Consider the following 27,448-nt stretch of genomic DNA (forward strand, 5'->3'; position numbering starts at 1 on the left):
GTAATGTTTATAAGTCCTTTAGAGTAGGCCACTCTTTAGACAAGGTCAAGGAGTGATAAAGTCTAGATGATATTTTGGTTAAATCCTCTAAAAAGGCCACATTAACAATATATTCTAACATTTAACAAGGTTGGCTCCTAAAAAAGCTCACTTTAGAAGAGTGAAATTGTTTGGGTTTCCTTTCCTAGGTGGTTTTTCCCTTCACATGGTTTCCATATTTAAAATATTGGTGTTAGTTGTGTTGACCTTGTTATGTTGCAAGTTATTTTTCATCTTATTTTCATTTTACTGCGACTCAGTAATAACTAAATATATTATCAATAATAACTTAGTGATATTACTATTAGTCAGTTATAACATAATGATAAATGACAAGTTTGAAGTGAAGTGAATGGATATGTTAACTATGATGACAAATGAATACACCAAGTGATTACTAATGATGTCTTAGAAGTTTTTTTGGTATTGAATTTGTTAAAAGAGATTGCAAGATAACTGAACATAATAGATTCACCTCTCCTCCCTCTCAATTATCTAACATAAAAATATCCCCCTTGGAACTGATGGAAACATATAAAAATAAGCTTAAATTCCAAAACATCACATCATAAGATAATCAAATGTTTACATTGAAAACAACAAAAATATTTAGCTCTCTGACTTTATTTGAGTTCTCTACAATAGGCTCAACATTTCCAGCTTGGTGTCCACTTTTACAAATTCTCCCCCTTTGGGTGTACTTGACTTTATATTCAACAAAATATCTTTATATCAATTTCTCCCCTTTAGGATATCATCTCTTTCTCTTCTTATAGATTCTCTCCTAATTAGCCTATCTCCCTTCATACAAATTCTCTCCCCCTTTTAAAACAATGCCAAATGTAACTATAAGGAGGATCAAACGGATATGGAGGATATCAATGACTATATCTACTCCCCCCCTCACGAGACTGTTGAAGATGATTGCGACGATATGAAGAGGGAAACCATGCTTACCTTCCTGTATTCTACTAAGGAGAAAGCTGACACCAGTCTCAAGGTTGATTCCTGGATCTACAACGAAATAATGGGTTTGAAGAAAAAGGTGGAAATTCTGCAACATAACCTGGATACTATCAATGTTAAACTTAATCATATGGAAGGATAGATGGGAGACATCCCTAACAAACTTAATAACTATGAGCAAAACCTCACCATTCTAATCAAGGAGAGTAACACAAAAATGGAACAGGTCACCTCGAGTATTTGGGCAGCCGTTGCTAACCTGGGCAAAAGGGTGAATGAAGATATCATTTCGGCTGAGGGTCTGAGCAAAAGAACAAGGCAGAACTCCAGGAAGAGTGCTATGAAAGCTGCTGCTACTATGGATGCTGTTTCCACTCAAGAGACTGCTGCTATTGGCAAGGAAGCAGCTAAAATGGTCCTGGAGCTGCAATAGTGGCTCTGGGGTGGGTTTTCTGGTTTGGTGCTTGTCTAGTTTTGGTCGCTGGTTGGGGTCTCTAGTCCTGGTTTTTGGTTTTTTTATAGTTTAGATTGTTTGTGGTTCCAGGTCCCTATAAAACCTGGGTTAGTTTGTTCTTGGACTTTTCTAGTGGTTTCAGGTCCCTGTAAAACCTGATTTTGATTCTGTTCTTCAGTTTGTTGTAGGTTTTTTTCCTGGTTGGGCTGTATTGCTTTATCTTTCTATTTTTTGTTAAAGGGTTTCGGGGTCCCTTCAAAACCTGCTTTTATCGTAATCTAAAAACTATAAGTCCCAATTTGAAACTTATAAAACCTTTTAGTTATGCCATGTACCTTGCACGCACTTATGGCATTAAATTCATTACACTTTTTTTTTCACAACTTTAGGAAATAATCCCTAAAGCTTGAACTCTTGCATCAACTCCAGAAAGATATATCCACTCATTCACAAATTGATGCAACATGTATCCTTTCTTAGTGAATATTCTATAAGGGAATGACCCCTAAATTACCTCTTATATACTCAAAAGCATCCTTAGGTAGTGGCTTTGTCAATATGTCTACAATTTTCTCCTTAGAGTTCACACATTCTAGCCTTACTTGCTTCTCTTGTAGTTGCTCCCTAAAATAATGATACTTGATAGATATATGCTTGGTTTTTGCATGCATCACATGATTCTTGGATATATTTATTTCACTTGTGTTATGACAATAGACAATGATATGATCACTAAATTCTTCTTGTATGCCTTCCAAAAATTGCTTGATCCAAACAATATTTGAATTGTTAATTACAATAGAAACATACTCAACTTTAGTTGTAGATTTTTCTATACAAATTTATTTCTTGCTCAACCATGTAAATAGTCTTTCTCCTAAAAAGAATGCTCAACCTTGTACTTTTCCTATCATCAATATTTCTAGCCCAATCAACATCAATGTAAAATCTAAGGCCTTGTTTGGTATCAAGAATTGAGTTGGAATACACAAATGTAAATGTTAGAATTATCATCTCTTCTATTTGGTTGTAAAATATAAAAAATAGAATTAGAATTAGGGATTCTAATTTTGTCAAAAATGGGCATGGTGATCTTCTCTTTAAAAGGTGGAATAGGAATATCCTATTCCTATTCCATATTTTTCTAAACCAAATTTGATGTACAATAGGTTCCGGTGCTTACCATCATTTGAGAATCCCCATGTAGAGAATGCATTTTTTGTTTCTTGGCCTCATTCTTTCTAGAGTTTTGAGAGTCCCAATGTCTCTGTATCCTTGTTGTAATCTGATTTAGGCCTTATTTCTTGCAACATCTAGTTCAAATTGGAAGGATTGATGAGTGAATTGGGGGTGCGGATCATATTGAGGCATTTCAAGATGCACCACTCTTGAATAAACGTCCACAATTTTTGATTTGGGATGATATCTATTTCAACTAGAATTTTGGTAGTTTGGTCCTATTCCACAAAACAACAAATAGAAGGAATTTTCCATATGGTTTCCATGAAAAGAGGTCAGTTAATATTCTAAAACTAGTCACAATGGGCCTTCTTTCCAATGATCTCAAGGATTTGTAGTAGTTCCATCATTGTAGGGCATACATATTTTCCTAAGTCCAACCATTTCTCAATATTTTTCTTTTCATATGTTAGGTCTGTGCATAGGCTTACAGTGAGAAGATGAATTTTTTTCCTTGACAAAAAGGTTTGTGAGATGTCTATAGAGTTAACAACTAACATTACCCTATCGATGTTGTAAAACAAACCCATGTTCCTTGTATACTTAGAAACCAATGTGGAGTCCTAGTTGCATAAAATAACACCCTTGCTAACATGAACCAAGCTATCTTCTTTAAATTTTGGCACATGGCATCTCACTATGCCATCATTTTTAACAAAAAAACAACTTATTCCAATTCCAATCTTTGCAACCAAACACACAAAATGCATCCTCTAACTCCTCTTCTAGGTCAATCAAACATGTCTAAGTGAAATTCTAGAATTATTTTAAGAATGCGTAAATTCTAGAAGTGAGATTTTCCCAGCATAACTGATTACTGCATTCAAAAATTCCTACAACCAAATGGGCCCTAATTTCAAAATCACCTTTTTGTTTATACCAAAATTTATATTTTTTTGTTCCTTTCAAGTTATTGAATATATTTTTAACAATAGTCATGTGTGTTTGCTTTGGATTAGAGGGAAACCTTGCAACTATAGCAACTACATGTGCAATATTAGGTCTATTGTGCACAACATTCTATAACTTTTCAATAATTAATTTGTATTATGTCTCATTCACTTCAGCAGTAGTATCCTCCTTAAATAATTTGTATCCAGTCATCATAGGTGTACCGACTAGCCTTGAATCATCCATACCAAATCGTACAGGAGAACCTAAAGGAAAAGAAAACAATGAGGTTAAGAGTCCTTATATCATATATTAAAATGTATCTATGTCATTTATAATATATTTGAGTCCTTTGAGTCAAGATGTGAAAGCTAGAGAAGCCATTTGTAACAAGTTGTCAAAACTAGGTAGTTTAAGGATAGGTTGTGTTGCCACTTTGTCCTTGAAATTTTCAAATTCCCTTCCTACTTCATTGGTCCACCTAAATTTTGTCTTCATCCAACCTTTGATTATGTCCAACAATGGTGCACAAATACCACTAAAATTCCTAATGAATTTTCTATAAAACTGAGCTAACCCATGTAAACTTCTTACCTTTGTTGCTGTGGTAGGTGGTGGCCAGTTTAGGATAGCTGCAACTTTGTCTTGATCCATATTCAAAGATCCCTTGGATACCAAAAATCCCAAATATACAAGTTCTTACTTCAAAAACTCACATTTTTCCAAATTGATTGCCAACTTCTTCTCATACAACTTCTTTAGCACCATCTCCACATGTTTGAGATTTTCCTCTTTTGTTTTACTAAAAATAAGTATATCATCTCCATATACCACCACAAATATTCCTATGTCATCTTTCAATAGTTCATTCACGAGTCTCATGAATGTGCTAGGAGCATTTGAGAGCCCAAATGGCATCACAAGCCACTCATACAACCCATCTGTGGTCTTAAAAGTTGTCTTCCACTCATCACCTTCCCTTATCCTTATTACATGATAAACACTTTTGAGATCCAACTTTGTGAAATATTGAGCTCCTCCAAGACAATCCATTAGGTCCTCATTTCTAGGTATAGGGAACCTATACCTAATGGTGATCTTGTTTATGCCCCTTGAATCTATTCAAAGTTTCCATTTTCCACCCTTCTTGGATGCCAAAACTACTAGGACTACACATGAGCTAATGCTCTTCTTTATCAACCCTTGATCTAAGAGTTCTTGCACTTGTCTAGCTACCTCTCTATTTTGATCTAGAGTAAGCTTATAGGCTACTTTATTTGGCAATGATGCATCAAGTACAAAATCAATTTGATGACTTATCACTCTTCTAGGAGGTAAGGTTGTAGGAGTTCCATCACTAACTATATCTTTATACTTCAAAAGCATCTCTTGGATTTAAGTTTGCAAAGGCTCTTGTTTAGATTTCTCTTCTTACTTAGGCTTAAGAAGAATGGCATACCCTTCACTTCCTTCATGCTCAAGTGCATTAATGAACTCCTTCCCACTACTCAATTATACACTAGGGGTCTTGGACTATGACTCATCTTCCTCTAATAAGGACTTAATCTTGAAATTTTTTCCATCTTTCTTGAAAGAAATGGAATTCTCTTTTCTATCATAGACAACACCCCTATCATATTGCCAAGGCCTGCCCAATAGGATATGACATGCATCCATAAGAAACACATCAAAAAGTAGTTTATATTTGTAGCCTACAATTAAAAAATCAACCCAAGTTTGTTCATTCACCAACACACTCTTCCCTTTGTTCAACCATGTAACCTTGTATGGGTTAACATGAGGTATCTTTTCCAACTCGAGTTTGTCCACTGCCTCTTCTAATATGATGTTATCTGTGGAGCCTAAATCCATAATTATGGTGTAGGAGCACCTAAAGGAAAAGAAAACAAGGAGATTAAGAGTCCTTATATCAAATATCTAAATATATCTATGTCATTTATAATATATTTTAGTCCTTTGAGTCAAGATGTAAAAGCTGGAGAAGTCATTTATAACAAGTTGTCAAAATTGTGCAAGGAGGTTTTAAAGTGGTCAAGAATGTAAAAATATGAAAATTTCCTTATAAAGGTTAAAATTCATGTAAAATGTCCATTTAATTCCATTTTAGGGTGATTAAAGTGTCCATGCAAAGATTTGTCAATTTTAGAGTTAAACTTGTAAAAATTGTAATGCAAAATGCATTAAATATTGTAAATAATGCATAATGCTAAAAGAATGTAAGGAGATAGTTTAAATGGTGGTTTGGAGGTTATAAGAAACCAAAAAAACTATAAAAACTGATGTATGGTCAAACCAAATCAATAATGGAAGTAAAGAGATACATTGAAATCAATATGGAGTAATTCTAAGTTGTTATTTTGATTAATTTTTCAATTTTTGTGGTGGTTCCAGGTCTTGTACAATGATGTACATCATGGAAACCATGTATAATATATATTTTTTAATATTTTAGTGAATAAAATTTGTTTCATCTTTGATTTTGGTTTATTTCATGGAGAAATGAATAATAATGAGCATTTTGGTAAAAGTTGTTATTTGTAGATATGAGGATATCTGACTGCAACCTGATTGAAATGTTTGGTACAAACACATTTGGATGAATCCAAACATATAATTATACTCAATGGAAATATATGTGAACCAAATTTATTTTCTCATTGGTTTGAGTCATTTTGATGAAAATTTGTGAAAGTTATGATAAGTTTGGGGAAAACTATCTTTTAAAGATATTCATTGAAGTTACAGTTAAAGATTTGTTCTTGTAGAATGATATATTCATTGAAAAAATTAATGGATTAGATATTTGGAAAGTAGAATAAAAAATGGTCAATTTGAAATTAGTTTGGTTTAATTTGGATTTTTTTTTGAGAAATATATCGGATTCCCTAGGCAGGGTTTTTGGTTTTACTTTTGATTTTTGAAAGTAAACTTGGGTTCGATATAGAGATCACAAATGCTAATTGAATAGCTTGGGCTCATTTTTGGATATGATTTAGAAGAAATAATTTTATATAATTAATCCAAAGGGTTTGGAAAATTTTTTTTGGTAACAAATGTTATGAATAATGGAATCATATATAGAAATCAGGACATGCAAATTGAGGAAAGGTTGATGTTTTTGTGTTGAAAAGTGTTATGTTTTGCCTCATGAGATGCCTCTAAGAATGGAATTTATTAAATGTATGTTGAAGGGATAATAATATGTCTCACTTATGGAATTTTTTTGAAGGATTCTCTACATCAAGCTTTGAGTTTTCCTTTATGCTGAATGTCTAATGATAGTGATATGTAGATTTGGGTTTGTTTGAAATCCTATTTCCATCAAATTGGTATTAGATCCCAGCAAAAGATTTGGGTTGGTAAAGTTTTTGATGGATTTTTATTGTTTTGGTTGCAAGGTTCCTATCCATAAAAGTTTTAGTAAGAAATTTTATGAAGGTGTGTGTGTGGAAGACCTAAGAAAGGTTCTTAATATTGTCTCCACCAAGATGAAGTTGGGTAGAAAGTGCAAAGATAGAAATCACTGAGAGAGAGTGGTAGTGCATCTTCTAGGGTCTTGGATGGGTAAGATGACAATAGAGGATTGGTGGATTTTTTGAACCTTTTTTTAGTAGCCATTTGAACTCTATTCATGAGAGTCAGTTGCAAGATAGAGTGCATAATAGAAGCATGGGGCAAAGCTTGTTTGTAGATTATTCATGAAGGCATTTCCGTGGGACATGAATTTTTTTGAAGTTGGGAGTATGGTGAGGAAGCACATGAAGGAAAATAAAACAAGGAGATTAAGTGTCCTTATATTAGATATTTAAATGTCATTTATAATATATTTGAGTCCTTTTAGTGAAGATATGAAAGCAAGAGAAGCCTTTTGTAATAAGTTGTCAAAATTGTGCAAGGAGGTCTTAAAGTGGTCAAGAATGTAAAAAAATGAAAAATTTCCTTATAAAGGATAAAATTTATGTAAAATGTCCATTTAAGTAGATTTAGTATGATTAAAATGTCCATGCAAAGATTTTTCAATTTTAGAGTTAAACTTGTAAAATTTGTAATGCAAAATGCATAAAATGTTGTAAAAAATGCATAATGGTTAAAAGAATGTAAGGAGATGGTTTTGAAGGTGTTTTGGAAGTTATAACCAACCATAAACAATATAAAAACTTATTTATGGTCTAACCAAAGCAAGAATGAAAGAAAAGAGATACATTTGAAATTAATTTGGAGTAATTCTAAGTTGTTATTTTGATTAGTTCTTTAGTTTTTGTGGTGGTTCCTCTTGTATGACCATGTATATTATATATATTTTGATATTTTAGTGAATAATTTTTTTTTTGGATTTGGTTTGGGTTTATTTCATGGAGAAATGAATAAGTTATGAGCATTTTGGTAAAAATTGTTATTTGCATATATGAGGATATCCAACTACAGTCTGATTGAAATGTTTGGTATAGACACATTTGGATGAATAAGAAAATTTAATTATATTAAATGTAAAAATATGTGAACTAAATTTATTTTCCCATTTGTTTGAGTTAATTTGATGAAAATTTGTGAAAGTTATGATAAGTCTGGGGGAAACTGTCTTTTAAAGATATTCATTGAAGTTATAGTCAAAGATTTGTTCTTGTAGAAACATTTATGCTTTGGAAAAATTAATGGATTACATATTTTGAAACTAGACCCACAAATAGTCAATTTAAAATTATTTTGGTTCAATTTGGATTTGTATTGAGAAAGGTATCAGATTCCCTATGTAGGGTTCCTGGTTTTACTTCTAGTTTTTTTACAGTAAAATTAGATCTCGATACAAAGATCATAAATCCTAATTGAATAGATTTATTGGGCTCGATACAAAGATCATAAATCCTAATTGAATAGATTTATTGGATATAATTTAGAAGGAATAATTTTAAATAATTCATCCAAAGGGTTTGGAAAGAAAGTTTTGGTAAATTTTTTTATGAATAATGAAATCAGATATAGAGATCAGGACATGCAAATTGAGAAAGGTTAATGTTTTTGTGTTGAAAAGTGTTATGTTTTGCCTCATGAGATGCCTCTAAGAATGTAATTTATTAAATGGATGTTGAAGGGATAATAATATGTCTCACTTATGGATTTTTTTGTAAGGATTCTCTACATTAAACTTTGAGTTTTCCTTTATGCTTAATGTTTAATGACAGTGATATGTTTATTTGGGTTTTTTCGAAATCCTATTTCCTTCAAATTGGTATCAGAGCCCAACAAAAGATCTGGGTTGGTAAAGTTGTTTGTGGATTGTTATTATTTTGGTTGTAGGGTTCCTATCCATCAAAGTTGCAGTAAGAAATTTTATGAAGGTGTGCATGTGGAAGACCTAAGAAGGGGTCTTAATATTGTATCTATCAAGATGAAGTTGGGTAGAAGATGCAAAGAGAGAAACCACTAAGAGAGAGTGGTTCTTGGATGGGTAAGATGGAAGTATGTGGATAGTTGAGTAGAAGCAAGAGGACTGGTGGATTTTTTGGAACCTTTGTTTAGCATCCATTTGAACTCTATTCATGAGAGTCAGTTGCAAGATAGAATGCATAACATAAGCATGTGGCAAAGCTTGTTTGCAGATTATTCACATATGCATTTCCATGGGACATGGAAATTTTTCAAAGTTAGGATTATGGTATAGGAGAACCTAAAGTAAAATAAAATAATGAGCTTAAGAGTCCTTATATTAGAAATTAAAATGTATCTGTTTCATTTATAATATATTTGAGTCCTTTGAGTCAAGATGTGAAAGCTAGAGAAGTCATTTGTAACAAGTTGTCAAAATTGTGTAAGGAGGTCTTAAAGTGGTCAAGAAAGTCAAAATATAAAAAAATTCCTAATATGGGCTAAAATTGATGTAAAATTTCTATTTAAGTCCATTTTAGGGTGATTAAATTCTCCACGCAAAGAATTGTCAATTTTAGAGTTAAACTTGTAAAAGTTGTAATGCAAAATACATAAAATGTTGTTAAAGATGCATAATGGTTAAAATAATGTAAGGAGATGGTTTCAAAGGTGACTGGAAGTTATAACCAACCAAAACCACTATAAAAATTGATGTATGATCAAACCAAAGCAAGAACGGAAGGAACTAAATACATTTGAAATCAATTTGGAATAATTCTAAGTTGTTATTTTGATTAGTTTTTTAGTTTTTGTGGTGGTTCCAGGTATTGTATGGCCATGTACAACATGGAAACCATGTATAATCTATATATTTTGATATTTTAGTGAACAAAATTTGTTTTGGCTTTATTTTTGGTTTATTATATGGAGAAATGAATAAGTTGTGAGCATTTTGGTAAAAGTCGTTATTTGTAGATCTGAGGATATCCGACTGCAGTCAGACTGAAATGTTTGGTATGGACAAATTTGGATGAATTAGAAAATATAATTATACTAAATGGAGATATATTTGAAATAAATTTATTTTCCCATTGGTTTAAGTTATTTTGATTAAAATTTGTGAAAATTATGATAAGTTTGGGGAAAACTGTCTTTTAAATCACCAAATGTCTTTGAGTTCCTATTTACATCATCAAATGAAATTTGTTTGAAGTCCTATTTACATCACCAAATGTCTTCAAGTTCTCCTTGATGTACTTATGTCACATCACATATATGAATCCTTCTATTTGATGACATTTCAAACCAATGAAAGACTTTATCTCATCAAACATAGACTTATCAAACTCCTTACTCATCTGATCAATAAATAATTTACACAACAAATCATTACCACCAAAATTGATATCATCCGCAAATATTTCAACAATGAGTACCTTGTTTTCAGCTTCACTCTTCAAGTACAGGCTACTATTTTCACTTGTTCTTAAAAATCCAATCTTAATAAAATATGATTGCATCCTTTCATACCATGTTCTCGGTGCTTGATTTACTCTATACAATGCTTTGTTCAACTTGCATACCACACTACTATATTTGAGGTCAATATTCGACTTTCAATTTTGACCAAAGGTCATTTTGGCTTGTGATTTTCAATTGCATTTTGTTAATGGCCCGAAAAGGTCAAAATTTTGATGTAACTTTAGTGTCAAAAATTTGATGAACTTGGGATATAAAAAAATAAAAAAGTAACTTTTAGTTCAAATTTGTTTTAGGCAGATCGCATGCCGACAAGAGGAAGGATTTTTCAAATTTTGATGAATGTGGGATAGAGCTCATATGTGGGAGTAAGGGTTTCAACTATACATTTGAACAAATTTCATTTTGTGTTAGACATCTCGTAGGTGGGAGTAAGGGTTTTAGCTGCATATGTTGACCGATGACATTGGTAAGTCCACCTTTGCTAGGATAAATGTCCTATGCTAATGCTTAGTGTATTTGTTTTGGTAGTATTGGTGTATCATATATATGAATAATAATCTAAATATATGAAGTTGCATATAAACCTTAGAATGTGACCCCCAAGCTATATTCATGCCACCCCTCCTTCCCTGCACCATCCCATCCTCCTCATCCAAAGACTTGGATACTTTTTTGAACCCCTTAGGCCACATGTTTAGAGGGCATCAAATGTTACATGCAAAATTAGTCTCATATATGAAATAACCCCTACTATAAAAGGAGGTGAGGCATGTAGGGGGAAAAGGAACCCTTAGGGCTCCCACTCGATTGTTCCTCTTAGGGTACATGCAAGGAGATCAATTCATTAGTACCATCACCTACTTTTGCTCAATTCATAGATTGATTTTGTTTCTTGGTTAAGAATAAGAAATTAGAGCTCAAGACTACCTGTAATTTTTACAAGTAAGACATTAAAAATCTAGATGCATTGCCTAGACATAATCTTTTGAAAAATGATATAGGATAATCTCTTTCTAGAAATGATTATAAGAATTCATAGCAATAGGAGAGTCATTTTATCCACCATTGAGCTCTTTAGTTGGTACTCTATTTTTGTGTTTGCAAAGAAAAATGTAGCAGAATGTTCTATCTTTCCTCTTTGTTAAAGACTGAAGTTGTAGCAACATTTTATAATGTCTTATAGTCTACTTTGAATGTAAGAAACACTTTAATATATTATCTATAATCTGATTTGAATCTTGGATAAAAATATTGGAAATATAAGAGGAGTAAATGAGAGGGGACAAGTGAATCAGTTACCACTAAAATAAATCCCATATCCCTTAGATGTCAAAATAAAACATAAACTCTACTAAAACTATTGTTACTCAGTTAAGAAATAGGCACTTGGTTAACACTAACAATAAGTTGTAACTCAACAAGCTCTATAATATCAATTGTTACTCAACAAATACTAAACATGCAAATCTTAACATATTAACTATGATTAACCTTAATTAACTTAGTTGCATACACATAAAAGAAATAGCATGAACACAAGTGACACCAAAATTTAACATGGAAACCCAATTTGGGAAAAACCACCTATTGTAGCTAGTTACTGATTTTCACTCATTTGAAGTGAGCCCTATTAGGAGCCAACCTTGTTAAAGGTTGAAAAACACATTGTTAGGTGTGACCCTATTAGAGGATTTAATCACCCTATTAGGAGTGGCCTTGTTAGAGGTATTTAGACACTTAAATCTAGAAATGCCACCTTGTTAGAGGATTTGGCAAATAGTTGTTAAGCCAACTCGGTTGAGAGATTTGATACACTACTACAATGTAGAGAGTGACAATGATATGACCTAATTTCTGATGCAACTATAGTGCTGATTTAATATCTCAATTCTAGCTTGAATACTGGATCCTTCCTGAACAGATTAATCTTGTTTGCCCAACAAAGATATTTTGCTTCTCCTTTCACTTTGCTTCCTTTTAAGCATCTTCTTATCTTGCACACATTTTCATCCACATTCAATCTTTAACTTGACCTTATACTTATATCATATTCATTGTCAAGTTGGCTTGAATACAACTAAGAATAATTAGTATTCATCTCCTCAATTGAATAGAACCAATAAACAAATCCATTGAACTGAATATGCTAAAACAAGAAAATTCTTTGCTAGCTGACCCTACTCGGTAGACACTAACACTAGAATGATTTTCTTGTGTTAACCAAGTGAACTTGGTTAACAATACAACTTCATAAACTTCCTTTGGTAACCAAGTGAGCTCAATTAACATTGATTCCATCCAACTCTCCTTTGTTACATGAGTGAGCTTGCTTAATACTCAACTTCTGTGAGCTTCTCTTCGATGCCCGAGTGAACTCGATAGATAGTATCTTCTAAACTTGGAAAATACTAGAATGCTCATAAGACACAAGTAACTATCTTCATCACCTGAGTGATCTTGACATACACTGACTGGTAAATATATGACATTTTGTGTAACATCAAAGACAATATACAATTGATCAACAACAAATAGACATGAAATTTAGATTTGTATTATCTAGTTTTAGGATCACAAATCTTAAAGTTATTTTCTCTAGATATTTAGAAAGATACATTACAATCAACAAGAGTATAGAGGACTGGTAGTATAGGTATAACTGAGACAAGTTATATTGAGACAAATTTTTTTTGACAAGTTTCTAAAATTAATAACTTTGCATATTGTAGGAAATTTTTTTGTGTTGTCTTTTTGATTGGGATTTTTGATAGAACATGGAATAAATGAGGCATGATAACTATTTGAAAAAATATGGTAGCATGGACGAGGATTGGTAACTGCGAGAGTCTATATATCTCTCATTTATGGGTACTCTATGATGCTAGAGTTATTGTAAAAATATATAGTTTAGAGGGGAGAAAATATCATAATTTCATATTAGGCCATCTGACTGACGACAATCAAGACCAATTGTTTAGAAGAATGGGAATGTTAGAATTTAATTACAGATTTAAATTTAGATCAAGTTTTTAATCATTCTCCTTTTGAGGTTTGAGTTGCAGCATTTGAGTTTTATAATATTATGATTCTACATTGATATGTTTGGGATCGATAAATGAAGTGATTATCAGTTTGATTGAAATCAAGAGTCATTTCTTTACACTATGTTTTGAATGAAAGTGAATATATGGTTTAACTCTCTTGTTTCCATTTGATTGATAACAAATTGTTGTTTCATTGTGGGATTAAGATACAATCTTCACTTCACACTTATCATGTTTTCTTCATAATCAATATCTTGGTTATTGATTAATTTGAATGCTTATATTGATATCTTATGCTGATGACAATATTCAATGAATATCAATGTACCTGATATATAGATTCATATGCATTTTTCCCTTTCATTACTGCATCAACTTGATTGATCTTCAACATGCTCTAGTTGATGCATTAATAAACTTCATTTAGTTAGCTTCATTCAGGGGAATAAGCCCTAACTTACCTCTTAGATACAAGAATGCATCCTTAGGTAATGGCTTGGTGAAAATGTCTACAATTTGTTTTTTAGTATTCACATATTCCAATCTTACCTCTTTGTCTTGCACCAATTCTCTCATAAAATGATATTTTTTTGTAATGTGCTTGGTCTTGGTATGCATCACATGATTCTTTGATACATTAATTATACTTGTGTTATCATAGAAGATAACCACTGGACCCTTGATTTCTACCTTCATACCTGCCAATAGTTGCTTGAACTAAACAATATTGGAACAATTAACTGCTGCTATTGTTAGTCTCATATTTTTTTTGACAATTGAGTGTCAACACACTTAACCAATTTCCAAGATGATGCCAAGTATAATATCGATGCTGAGCTAGAGTATGTGTCGAGTCAGAAATTCAATAGGTACTAAGTGAACTTTGGGTGTCGAGTCACCATAGATGCCGAGTCACCATAGGTGTTGAGAAGAGTATTGATTTTGAGTGAGACAAAGTTACTACAGATGCTGAGTGAGACAAAATTTCTATATGCGCCGAGCATCAGCAAATAGTAAGTGCTGAGTACATAGAATCAACATATGAGTTTATGCCTTCACAAACTTAGATGTAAACCATTTTTGAAGCTGACTTAAGATGAATCAAAGGATCTAAAAGATAAGATTAAATCTTTTGCATTCTCTATGTAATCAGCATGCAACCAATAAGAAAAATGGAGAAAGCATGCAACCAATAGGAAAAGTGAAAGAATTGATTGGGAAAAGAAGGATGAATATTGATCGTAGATTCATACCTAACACTAAGGCTTTGAAACCTTTAAAAGGAGGATGAAACTCCATAATTTGTGCAAGTGTAAGAGAGTTATATGGGAGAATGCTGGAAAAGTTTAGAAGGGTGTAAGGACTCAGAGAAAGAAAAACATTGTAGAATTTAGTTGGTTAGAATAGAGCATTAGCACTTCGAGCAGAGACATATCAAATCAAGGAAGGATCAAAATCAAACTAAGCAGAACAAGGATCTAGAATCAACAATTTAAGATTGTAAGTTGACAGGTCAATAGATTCTAATATTCTCTAGCCATTGTATTAGGAATGAAAATCCTATGATGATAGGTTGGTCTAACAACCATGTTGTAAGCCTTTCAACAAGGTGTTACATCCTTTAACAAGGTAACATTCCAAGTGAGTGTTTGTAAATCCTTTAACCAGGTTGCTTTTAACAGAGTGAAAAGCCTTTAACAGGGCAAACCATTGGAAGTGGTCAAACTTTGTAACCTTAAACAATTACATATTGCTACAATCATAATTTGTGGGTGTCATTCCCACCCCAGTTTTACCTTCTCATTTTGGAGGATTTTCGGGTGACCAAAATCTTGTGTTATCTATTTTCATGCATATTTTTATTTTTATGTTAACTAGATATGGTAGATACATGTGAATGATCTTAGTTAAAAGTTTTAGAGGTTAAATATTGTTACTTTTGATTCAACCCCCCCTCTTAGAAGTAAATCTTCCCACTTGTAAATTTCAACAATTGGTATCCAAGCTCAGTTATCGCAAGGAGGAGCTTTACAACTTGGAGAAAAGATCTGGAAATGGAAGTCTACAAACTTGGGAAGGTCATAGAAAACTAGGTGATTGATATACAACTTGCTATACATACTTTGGAAGAAGCCAGGGAAGAACTAAGAAAATCTTTAAAGAGAAGAAGAGAGATTGCCATAGCTGAGAATGATATACAATACAAGGATATTGACACCTCAAAATTGTTTGCAAATGGAGATTCCAAAGAGTTTGATGCAACAAAAGTAGATCTGATGTAAAAGAATAGAGCCCAAGTAGAAGAGATCAAAACTCTCAAGATTGAGCAAGAATCTCCAGCCATGATGCTTTGTGAAGTAACTGAAGAGAAGAAAAGAGCCATTGAAGATAAAGCTATGCTAGAAGATGACTCGAGAAACCTTTCCAACAGATTGGAAGAAAAGTCAATTGAGCTTGCAAGAATTTCAAACATGTAGCTAGACACCCTAAGTCAGATGATGAGTGCACATCATGAATTGAATGTAAAGGATATTGAGATCTCCACACTGAAGATGCAAAATGAACAACTGCAAAATGACCTGAAAAGAGAGAAGGAAATTGTAGAGAGATTCAATAAACCTAATGAGTCCATCAAGTACTTTAAACAACTACTAAAATCACAAAGAGCCAGCAATGATACTTCAGGACTAGGATACAACAACACTGAAAAAGGAGAATCATCCAAGACTACAGAAGAAAGAAGTAACAAAGGTAAGAACACTAGACCTGCTTGTCATTTTTGTGGTAAAAAAAGACATACCTCTAATGTGTGTAGGAGCAAGAATGCCCATCAGCATGACAAACCTAAGAATGTGGGTCACTATCACAAATGTAACAAGCAAGGACATCAAGCACATGACTACATGACTAAGACTATCAGAACACCAAGATTTGAAGGTCACTGCTACAATTGCAAGAAGTATGGACATAGAGCTTTTGAGTGTAGATCAAAGCCTATGTGGACACATAATCAGTCAACAATTGGAAATAATCATAGACATCACTACAATTGGGACTACAACACTAGGTATATTTGCCATTACTGTCAGGACTATGACACATCCCTAAAAAATTGCATAAGAACACATTTTAGTGGGAACTACAACAGATGGCTCAACCAAACTACATGCTTTAGTTGTTTGAAGACTAGTCATGTTAGCAGGAATTTCCCAACAAGGTCAAAGGCACCCAATTCAGAGTTCAACAAAGGAAAAGAGAAGGTAGATGTTGAACACATCAAAGGAGAAATGAATAAGACATGGAAGAAGAAAGATAGAAGCAACACATCAAATGAAGGGATCACTTCACCTAAAAGGTCAAATGGTCACACTTCATCCAACTGAGCAAAAGAAGGTATGTGGGACTGATATACAAAGCTTTATCATACATTAGTTCCAAGATAAGTAAGTAATGAAAAGAAGAGATCAACATGGATAGAGATGCAAAGTTAAAATTACAAGATTTAATAAGTATTGCCCAATTTCCTTTAGATGCCAAGTAATATTCCAATACATGCTAAGTTGAATGCCAAAGTTAGTAGAAGCTAAATGATTAGTTGCAACCGAGTTGGTAGTGGAAGCTAAGTGAAGTTAAATTTCAGTCAAAGCCAAGTAAGGGAGACTCTAGTAAATGCTGAGTGGTGGAAAGACAATGGAAGCCAAGTAATATAGAAATCCTTAAGAAGCCAAGTGGATAGCTATAAATGCACTAAGCATTAAATGCTACAAAATAATGGTATATGATTGCATTTTGAATCATTTTTCCTCATTGCGAACAAAGATCAAAGACAAAGAAAAGCGTAGAATGATTTCAAAGTAGAGAATCCAACATTTGAGCCAATTTAAATAGAGATTCAACTTAGTTTCATCGATTTCAAGGTATTTACACTAGTGCCGAACTACACAATTTGAAATTTCTTTGTGTTTAAACCCTACATAGAAGAAAATGGTCTCCAGTTCTAGGAAACCTTAGGAAAAAGATTCATTTGAGGTCCAATTAGTGTCAAACAAAGTTAAACAACAAAATTTTTGGCCAATCCCTAAAATGACATACAAAAATGACCCAAATGGAGCCCTATCTATTATTCCTCCTAAGGTAGTTATGGTCGAGGACATTAGGAGGTGTTATAACTACAAGATTGGTACTATTGGGGACATGGAAATGAGAGAAGCTTATGATAGGTTGTGTGAAAACAAAGTTTTGAAGGAAGAGTATCAAATTATTGAGAGGAAGGGTTTGACTTGTGCCCTAGAATTACCCACTATCTTTAAAACTAAATGGAGTAGAATTTTGCTCAGTAGGATTCATGATGGAAGTTTATGGTTAGAGGATGGCCCAATAAAAATATCAAAGAGGATCATTCAAAGAGTAATAGGGTATCCAACCCTAGATTGGCCAAAGACCCTAAGAAGTGACTCTAAGGAAACAATTAAGAAGAATATAGGAGCCAAATGGAACAAGAGAGGAATGACTATAGATACTATCCAAGACCCTCTTGTTGACTTTGTTGTTAGGGTTATTTCTCACAAGTTTTATGGATCTAGAAGACTTAACAATGTACCTTGCATTGCAATAGATGTTGGTTACAAACTTGTTAAAAAGGATCATACTTATGATCTTGCATAATTGCAATTGCAACAAATCAATAAGAACTTAGGAGCTATAAGGAGAACTAAAGGAGCACATTGCAAATTTGGTGCAATTTTGATTTGTATATTTTTCTATGTACAAAACGAATTTCCATCCTTTGGTAAAGCTAGAAAACCAATAGGTCCATTGTAGCTCAAGTAAATGAATACATTGAACAAATGGGAGCTAATTTTGAAACTCTTATGACAAGTTATTTTGAGGATTTCAAAAAATCCATGAAACAGAGATTGAGGATGCCTATTTCACTAGTAGAAGAACATGTAAATGATGTATGTTTTCTTGTAGATATTGATTATACCTATACTCAAGCAGCCACACCAAGGGTTAGATGGCTTAGACCTCTTGGATATGCGATAAACATAGATGAGGCATCTACAACTATAACAACATTATTAGCAGAAGTAGATAAAAGTGCACCACATTTTGGGACTTATAATGTGGTAAGATCAAAGGTAGATATGGAGTTGAAAACTACCTCCACATTGAACAAAAATGACAAACTTGTGAAGAAGTTAAAGGCTAAATTTGGTGAGGGTACTACTGAAGAAGAAGAAGATGAAGAGGTTGATGATGATGAAGAAGAACAAGGGAAAGAACCACTAGCATTGACCCAAGGCATGGGTGAGGATTTAGAGGAAGAAGAAGATGCCAAGTAGGAAGCACCAAAAGTAGAATCCAAGAAGAGGGAGGCACAAAAACAACCTACTACAGAGCCCAAAGCGAAGAAGAAAGTAGCTAAGCTGAGCCCAACCAAGCCTACCACAAGGGTAGACACAAGGAAATAACAAAAGTGGCCAAGGAACATGAGAAGTAGAAAGATACACAACAAGGAGGGCCAACAGAAAAGAAAAGAAGAAAATATGTTGCACCCCCAAAGTTAGATGAAGAGAGAAGACAATGAGCAATTCAGAGTGGTAAGTCACACCACCAAATCTAATCTTTAAAATGTCTATGATAACATTAGGGATAATGAAAATTTAACTAGATTAAAGAGCATTGATTTTAATAAATTTTCAAGGGAAGAGCAGAACATAGGGGAAAAATCTATCTACACTATGATGGCCAAGTTCAAAACTACTCCACTTAAACTTGACAATTCTATGCCTAAGGACCTAAGCTCCATTGTTGAAAATAAATGGAATTATTGCCTAAACATGGAGAAAGAAATAAGGGAGTTAACATTGGCTTGTGTAATTCTTGATCTTACAAGAGGTCAAATAATCAAGGCTAGTAAGAAACATGGGAGCAAATTTGCACCCAAATACAAGTCCTTCAACATTCTATAGAATAAAATTGAGGATGTTGTAAAGAAGTCCACACAAATGTGGAAATTGATTTACAGGCTAATTACTATTAAAGAAGGACAAGAAGATCCATTTGAGGGAAGAAATGATGATGAGGAAGGAGAGGAAAAGGAGGAGGAAGAAGGAGAGAAAGAGAAGGAAGAGGTAATAGTGGAGAAAGAAATACAAAAAGGTGATGATGCAATAGCTGAGGAGCAGCAAAAAGAATAGAATGTCCAAGACACAAATTGCCACCACCAAGTCCTCCACATGCAACACCTACATCTATAGAGAAAGTAATTGTGAAGGATGTTCTTGACACCTCAAGTCAGAACATTAATCCACTAACTATAGAGGATCTCAAAAAGATCCTTCACCAAACAACTTTGCAATCATAGTTGTATACAAATCCTATTTTGGTGACTATAGAAGAGTTACAGAAGGCTATAGCTAAAATAACTAAGGATAAGGTGAATACACAAGAACCATCTTCACAACCTCCTACAACTACAAGTGATCAACCAAAAGAGCAAGCTACACAAGACACATTTGCTAAGGTTGACACTATAGTCATAGTAACTGCCGAGGAGTAAACAATGGAGAAAATAGGATAGAAAGATACCACTAATTCTATAGTACAAACTCAAGGTGCACCTCCTCTGATCACTGTAATTGATCAAGGCAGAAGGGAAGAAGATAAGGAAGAGGAGAAAATCCCTAAGGAAAGAGAGCAAGAGGCAATACAAACATTGGTTAATTTTCCTACTAAAGGGACTCCTACCAAGAAGCCAAGCACTGATGTAGTACCACTACAAATTTTAGCACCAGGTTTGAGCTCTACCAAGGTAGCAAGGGTACTTCACTATGGAGACCTTGCACTTGATGAAGAAATAGTCATACCAAGTTATGACTACAAAATTAAAAACTTAATGTAGATCAATGAAGTGCAAGAGGCACTGGAGAGGAAGAAGATGCAAGAGATACTCAGAAATGAGTATAAACAGAGGCAAGCATTGATCAAAATCAAAGACATCTTCCTTGATGAATTCAACTTTCCAGTACCTGATGAGACAAGGCCCATCATGGAGCAACTATCCAACATAGTGGACCAGGGAAAAAATGAAGACCTTGATACCAATGTTAAATTATTGGAATGGTCTAAGAAGAAATTTCAAATGAAAGTCAATGAGAAAATATCTAGTGAAATAGCACTATCATAGGTTAAACTAGCTAAGAAAGTTGAGAAAGTGAAAATAGTACTTGAGAACATATTCTCATTGTACTCCAAACTCTGTGACTCTTCATATTTCACACAAGAGACTAGCTAGAGAATATTGAGCTTGGAGAGGAACCTTAAAATATCAAGCACATAGCTACCTAAGGATCCAACTCAAAGTGAGAAGCATTTTTCCACAATGCCTCACACTCAAAAGGAGTTAGCTATATTAACAACAGAAGAGGCTAATATTAAGGCCAAATTAATACATATTTAGTCTGCAATAACCCCACACTTGGAAGTATTACATAAAGAAGCAACCAATGCAAAAAATGTTTTAAAAAAAGATCCTAATCTTTCTACATTAGAAAGCCCAGTACATCTTGCAGTAGAGATAGTCATCCAACTAAAAGCATTGGAAATAACATTGGACAATTGGGATGCTTCTCGAAAGATAATAATGGAGGTAAATAAAACACTTTTAGCTAAATATTCCATTCATTCTTAGGAACCTTTGACATAAGTGTCAAAAAGGGGGAGATATAATAAAGATAATAGATACTAAGAATGGGGGAGATAATACATTATGTAGATAAAGGGGGAGATATAATAATTTTGGGAGCTAATAAATGAGACCCAAAGAAGAAAAAATACCCAAAGGGGAGATATTCAAATTTTGAATTTTGAGGAGTGATAAGGATAAATCCAAAAGGATACAAATTGCAAGGAGATGTGTGAAAGGGAGAGCAGACACAAAGTAGACATAGAGCAAACAAAAATAGAAGCAAAATAATGATAAGGTAGAAAATGTAAACAACATGAGACAAATGCAAAATAAGAGATTTTGGATATAGAAATGGCACATTAGCTCAGGGGGAGTTACAAGTTTCTAAGGTAGATAATCTTCTACAAAATTTTGAACAAAGTTTTTGAATTTTTTTACATATGTTGAATAGAATATGTATTATACTTATTAAGTTTAGATTCATAATGTTTAGTTAAGTGTTTTTGCCACTCATGTCAAATGGGGAGATTGTTGGTCTTAGATTGGTTTTGACAATTGAGTGTCAACAAACTTAACCAATTTCCAAGATGATGTCGAGTATAATATAGATGCCGAGCTACAATATGTGCCGAGTCAAAAATTCAATAGATGCCGAGTGAACTTTAAGTGCCAAGCAAGTTTTAGGTGCCGAGTCACCATAGATGTCGAGTCACCATAGGTTCCAAGTAGAGTATTGATGCCGAGTGAGATAGAGTTACTATAGATGCCAAGTGAGACATAATTTCTATATGTGCCAAGCATCAAGAAATAGTAAGTGCTGAGTAACACATAATCAACATATGAGTTTGTGCCTTCACAAACTCAGATGTAAACCATTTTTGAAGTTGACTTAAGATGAATCTCGAGGGATCTAAAAGATAAGATCGAATCTTTTGCATTCCCTATCTAATCAACATGCAACCAATAAGAAAAATGGAGAAAGCATGCAACCAATAGGAAAAGTAAAAGAATTGAGTGGGAAAATAAGGATGAATATTGATCATAGATTCATACCTAACCCTAAGGCTTCAAAGCCTTTAAAATGAGGATGAAACCCCATAATTCATGCGAGTGTAAGAGAGTTATATGGGAGAATGCTAGTGAAGTTTAGAAGGGTGCAAAATTCAGTTGGTTAGAATAGAGCATTAGCACTTCAAGCAAAGACATATAAGATCAAGGAAGGACTAGAATCAAACTAAGTAGAACAAGGATCTGGAGTTAGCAATTGAAGATTGTAAGTTGATAGGTCAATACATTCTAATACTCTCTAGCCATTGCATTAGGAATGAGAATCCTATGATGATAGGTTGGTCTAAAAAACATGTTGTAAGCTTTTCAACAAGGTGCTAAATCCTTTAATAGGGTAACATTCTAGGTAAGCGTTTGTAAATCCTTTAACCAGGCCACTTTTAACAGAGTGAAATGCCTTTAACAGGGTAGGCCTTTCACAGGGCAGACCATTGGAAGTGGTCAAACTTTGTAACCTTAAACAGTTACATATTTCTCTAGTGATAATTTGTGGGTGTCATCCCCACCCTAGTTTTACCTTCTCATTTTGGAGGGTTTCTGGGTGACCAAAATCTTATGTTATCTATTTTCATGCATGTCTTTATTTTTATGTTAACTAGATATGGTAGATGCATGTGAATGATCTCAGTTAAAAGTTTTAGAGGTTAAATATTGTTACTTTTGATTCACCACCCTCCCCCTCTTAGAAGTAAATCTTCCCACTTGTAAATTCTAACAACTGCAACATACTCTACTTCTATTGCAGACTAAGAAATGAAATTTTTCTTCTTACTTGTCCAAGACACTAGTATATTTTCAAGAAAGAGCAGTCCACCACTAGTGCTCTTCCTATCATCAACATTTCCTTCCTAATCTGCATTAGTGAAGGCTTTCAAATCTAAATTGCCTTATTTCTTGTACTATAATCCATAGTCTTCTATACCCTTTAGACACCTCATGATTCTCTTTATTTCCATCGTATGATTTTCTTTGGGATTAGCTAAAAATCTTGCCACCATACCAACTGCAAGAGCAATATCAGGCCTAGTATGTACAACATACTAAAGTTTTTCAATCATTGATCTATATTTGGTTTGATCTACCTCCTTTGAATCATCATTTTTGGAAAGCTTATGTCTAGTAGACATAGGTGTTCCAACTAGTCTTGAATCCTCCATTCCAAACTTCTTTAGTATCTCCTTGATATACTTAGATTGAGTAATGTAGAAATCAACTTTCTCGTGTTGAATCTTCTGGCCAACAAAGAATTTGATTTCTCCAAACATTGAAATCTCAAATTCCTTACTCATTTCCTCTAAAAAAGCTTTACATAAATAATCATTTCCAATAAACAATGTATCATCCAAAAATATTTCTGCCAACACAATCTTCTTGTTTGGTCATTCTTTGATGTAAAGGATACTATTATCATTTGTTCTTTGAAAACCTTGATCTTCATCAAATAATTATGAAGTATTTCATACTAAGATCTAGAAGCTTTCTTGAGACCATAAAATGCTTTGTGTATTTTACAAACCATATATTTTTGCTAGGATCTACAAAACCTTCAGGTTTTTCTATGTAAACTTCTTCAAGAATTCCATTCAAGAATGCAGATTTCACATCCATCTAATACACTTTAAATCCTTTGTATGCAACATGAGAAAGTAAAGTCCTAACACCTTCTAATCTTACAATAGGAGAATTTTTTTCACCATAATCAATACCTTCTTCTTGAGAATAACCTTTGCATTCTAACCTTGCTTTGTTTCTTGAAATTTCTCCATCTTCATTCAACTTATTTCTAAAACTCCACTTTGTATAAATTATGTTCTTATCCTTGGGTCTAGGAACAAGATTCCAAGTCTTATTCCTTTCTATTTGTCTCTTCATTCATTTCTTTAATCCAACTTTCATTATCCAAAGCATCTTTAAATATACGAGGTTCAAATTTAGTAAGCAAACATGTACCTTTCAATTTGTTCCTTGTCATTATACCATTTGACTTGTCTCCAATGTTCAACTTAGGTGCATGGTGCCTTCTGACATACCTTGCTAATAAATGTACTTTGGATTTAGAACTTGTTCCACTTGCCTCACCATGATCTTCTACATCATGCTCAGGTCCCACTATCTGTGACTCAGGTCCTTTAGATTCTGACTTGGGTTGCACTGTATGCAACTCAGTAGTCTCTGACTACGACTCAATTCCTTCAAAATGTGACTTAGGTTGTACTAGCTACAACTTAGGTTCTTCTGGAGATGTTGGGGACTCAAGACGTGAAGTCTATTGACTTCCAATTGGATTAGGCAATGTAACAGTTTCAAAGTAAACAAACTTTCTTTTATTTTTAGGTTCTTTGCTACTCTCTAATTCATTATTTTTTGCAAATTCATCAATCTTCACATATATACTATCTATGAACTTATGAGTGGTTAGATTCAAACATTTGTATGCCTTACTTTTGCTAGAGTATCCTAGGAATATGGCTTCATCACTTTTGACATCAAATTTACCTTTCCTAGTCTCCTTCGAAATATAACATTTTCTACCAAATAATTTCAAGTAACTTACATTAGGTTTGTAGCCATACCATAGTTCATAAGGAGTTTGATTTGAGTATTTCTTCAACTTTACTCTGTTCAAGGTATGAATTGATGTACTAATTGCTTCCTTCCAATATTTAATTGCAGCATTCTTTTCTATCATCAAGGTTCTTACACAATCCATGATTGATCTATTCCTTCTTTCTGCTATACCATTTTGCTAAGGTGTACCAGGGGCTGATGCTTGTATTTTGATATTCCTCTTTTAGTGAAAAATTAATTAGAAATGAATTCACCTCCTCTATATGATCTTAAACATTTTAAATTCTTTCCTATTGCCTTCTCTACTCTTGTTAGATACCACTTAAACTTTTGAAAAGCTTCAGATTTATCTTTTAGATACATCACTATCATCATTCTAGAGTAAATCATCAAAAAATAAATAAATTACTTATCTCCACTATAGCTCTCAATGCCAGTAGGTCCACAAAGGTCTATATGAACTAGTTCCGAGACTTCTATAGAACGATAGTTCTTGCTCTTAAAACTTGTCTTGCCCATCTTACCAATTTGATAATTTTTGCAGAGGTCCATATTAGGTTTCCTTAGACTAGGAATACCTCTTACTCTTTTGTTTTTTATTATCTTGATCAAGTTATCAAATTTTACATGACATATCCTTGTATTCCATAACCACCTTTCTTCTACTTGAGCAATGAAACATGAACTTTCACTAAGATCTAGGTAGAATAAGTTACATTTTATTTGGTTACTAGACCCAACTAGATTTCTTTTTCCATCTTGCAACTTGGCCTTCCCATTCATGAATTCTACCTTGAATCAAATGTTATTCAACTGTGCCACACTCAGTAGATTATGTTTGAATCCTTCAATCCAATAAGCATTATCACATCTAAATTCATTGGTTAGAGAAATACAACCTTTTTCTTTTATGCAACATGGTTCATTGTTTCCAAATCTTACACTTCCACCATCATAGTGTTCCATGTGTTTAGAGTTTGTCTTATCACTAGTCATATGATGAAAACAACCACTATCAATAATCCATGTATCATTTTTGCTAACACGAGAGGTAAGTGCTATTTTATCTTCTTCATTATCAGATTCATCTTTTACAATAATATAGACCATTTCATCATCATCACTACTATCTAGATCTTTACCTATGAAACAAGGCTTCTTTCCTTTTTCCTTGTAGTCTTTTTAGCTTTTGAAATCCTTCTTTCCTTTATACTTGTTCTTCTTCTTTTCATCTTTTTCTTATCTATTTGGACACCTTGCAGCAATGTGAGCAACTTCTTCACAAAAAAATAGATTAGAGGAGTTTTACCTTTGTATTTTCCTTTGCCTTTAGGATACCTACTTGCAAGCAATGCTTCAATGGCTTCAAGATCACTATTAGAATTTTCTTCCTCTTCACTTTTAGATTGTTTTCCTTTAGACTTTGCAACTTTCTTCTGGAGTGATAACTTGGCTTCAAATGTAGATTCAAGATTGCTAGAACTAGGAACATAATTATCACATCTCATCTTTTGAATAACTAACACACTTATTACATAGCTAGGAAGAAGGCTTATGAGTACCTTTCTTACCACTATCACATATTCAATTTTCCTTCCAGCGGATTTGATTGCATTGACATAGCTTTGATTCTATCAACATATTTTGCACTGTTTTCATCCTCTCGCATCTTCATCTAACCAAACTAACCTCTCAAGATTTTAGCCTTGGCTCTTCTCACATTATAATCAGCTCCATAGGTATCATTTAAATTTATCTACATCTCATGAGAAGTAGCACATCCCTTGACCTCATCAAATTTAACATAGTTAAGAGCTGATGCAATGTCAATCATAATGATATTATGATTCTTCTTTTCAACAATCTCCTCCATAGTCATTATTCCAATAGGAGCCTTATACTAAGCATTCAAATATTTCAAACCTAAATCATTGATGGTCACTAGATTTAGCTTCATAAGTTCATTCCATGACTCAAAATTATCTTTGTTCAACTTGAGAATCACTCTTCTGTAAGACATCTTGATCTTTAGCTTAGGTCCTTGAAACCTTCTCTGCAAGCACCAAAAGCTCTAATACCAATTGTTGGAAATATAAGAGGTGTAATTGAGAGGGGAGGGGTGAATCAATTACTACTAAAATAAATCCCAGATCCCTTAGATGTCAAAATAAAAGATAAACTCTACTAAAAATAATGTTACTTAGTTAACACACAAGCACTCAATTAATACTAACAATATGTTGTAACTCGGCAAGCACTATAATATCAACTGTTGCTCAAAAAATATTGAACATGCAGATCTTAAGATATTAACTATGATTAACCTTAACTAACTTAGTTGCATATACATAAAATAAATAGCATTAACACAAGTGACACCAATATTTAACATGGAAACCCAATTTGGGAAAAACCACCAATTGCAACTAGTTACTGATTTTCACTCTTCTGAAGGAGCCTTGTTAGGTGCCAACCCTGTTAAAGGTTAAAAAACATTATTAGGTGTGACCCTATTAGAGGATTCAATCACCCTATTAGGAGTGGCTGTTAACATCATAATGTTTTTGACACTTGAGTGCCAACACACTTAAACATATTCCACATTGGATGCCGAGTGAT

General features: G+C 33.4%; 1 pseudogene; it reads left to right on the plus strand.

Annotated features, from left to right (window-relative positions):
- The first annotated feature begins 907 nt into the window (after positions 1 to 907).
- LOC149552257 (uncharacterized) overlaps positions 908 to 27,448 on the plus strand; it is a 91,213-nt pseudogene continuing 64,672 nt past the window's right edge.

The sequence above is a fragment of the Cupressus sempervirens genome, chromosome 6 (genome assembly GCF_028749045.1).
Source record: "Cupressus sempervirens isolate cs-2001-9-10 chromosome 6, ASM2874904v1, whole genome shotgun sequence".
Taxonomy (NCBI): domain Eukaryota; kingdom Viridiplantae; phylum Streptophyta; class Pinopsida; order Cupressales; family Cupressaceae; genus Cupressus; species Cupressus sempervirens.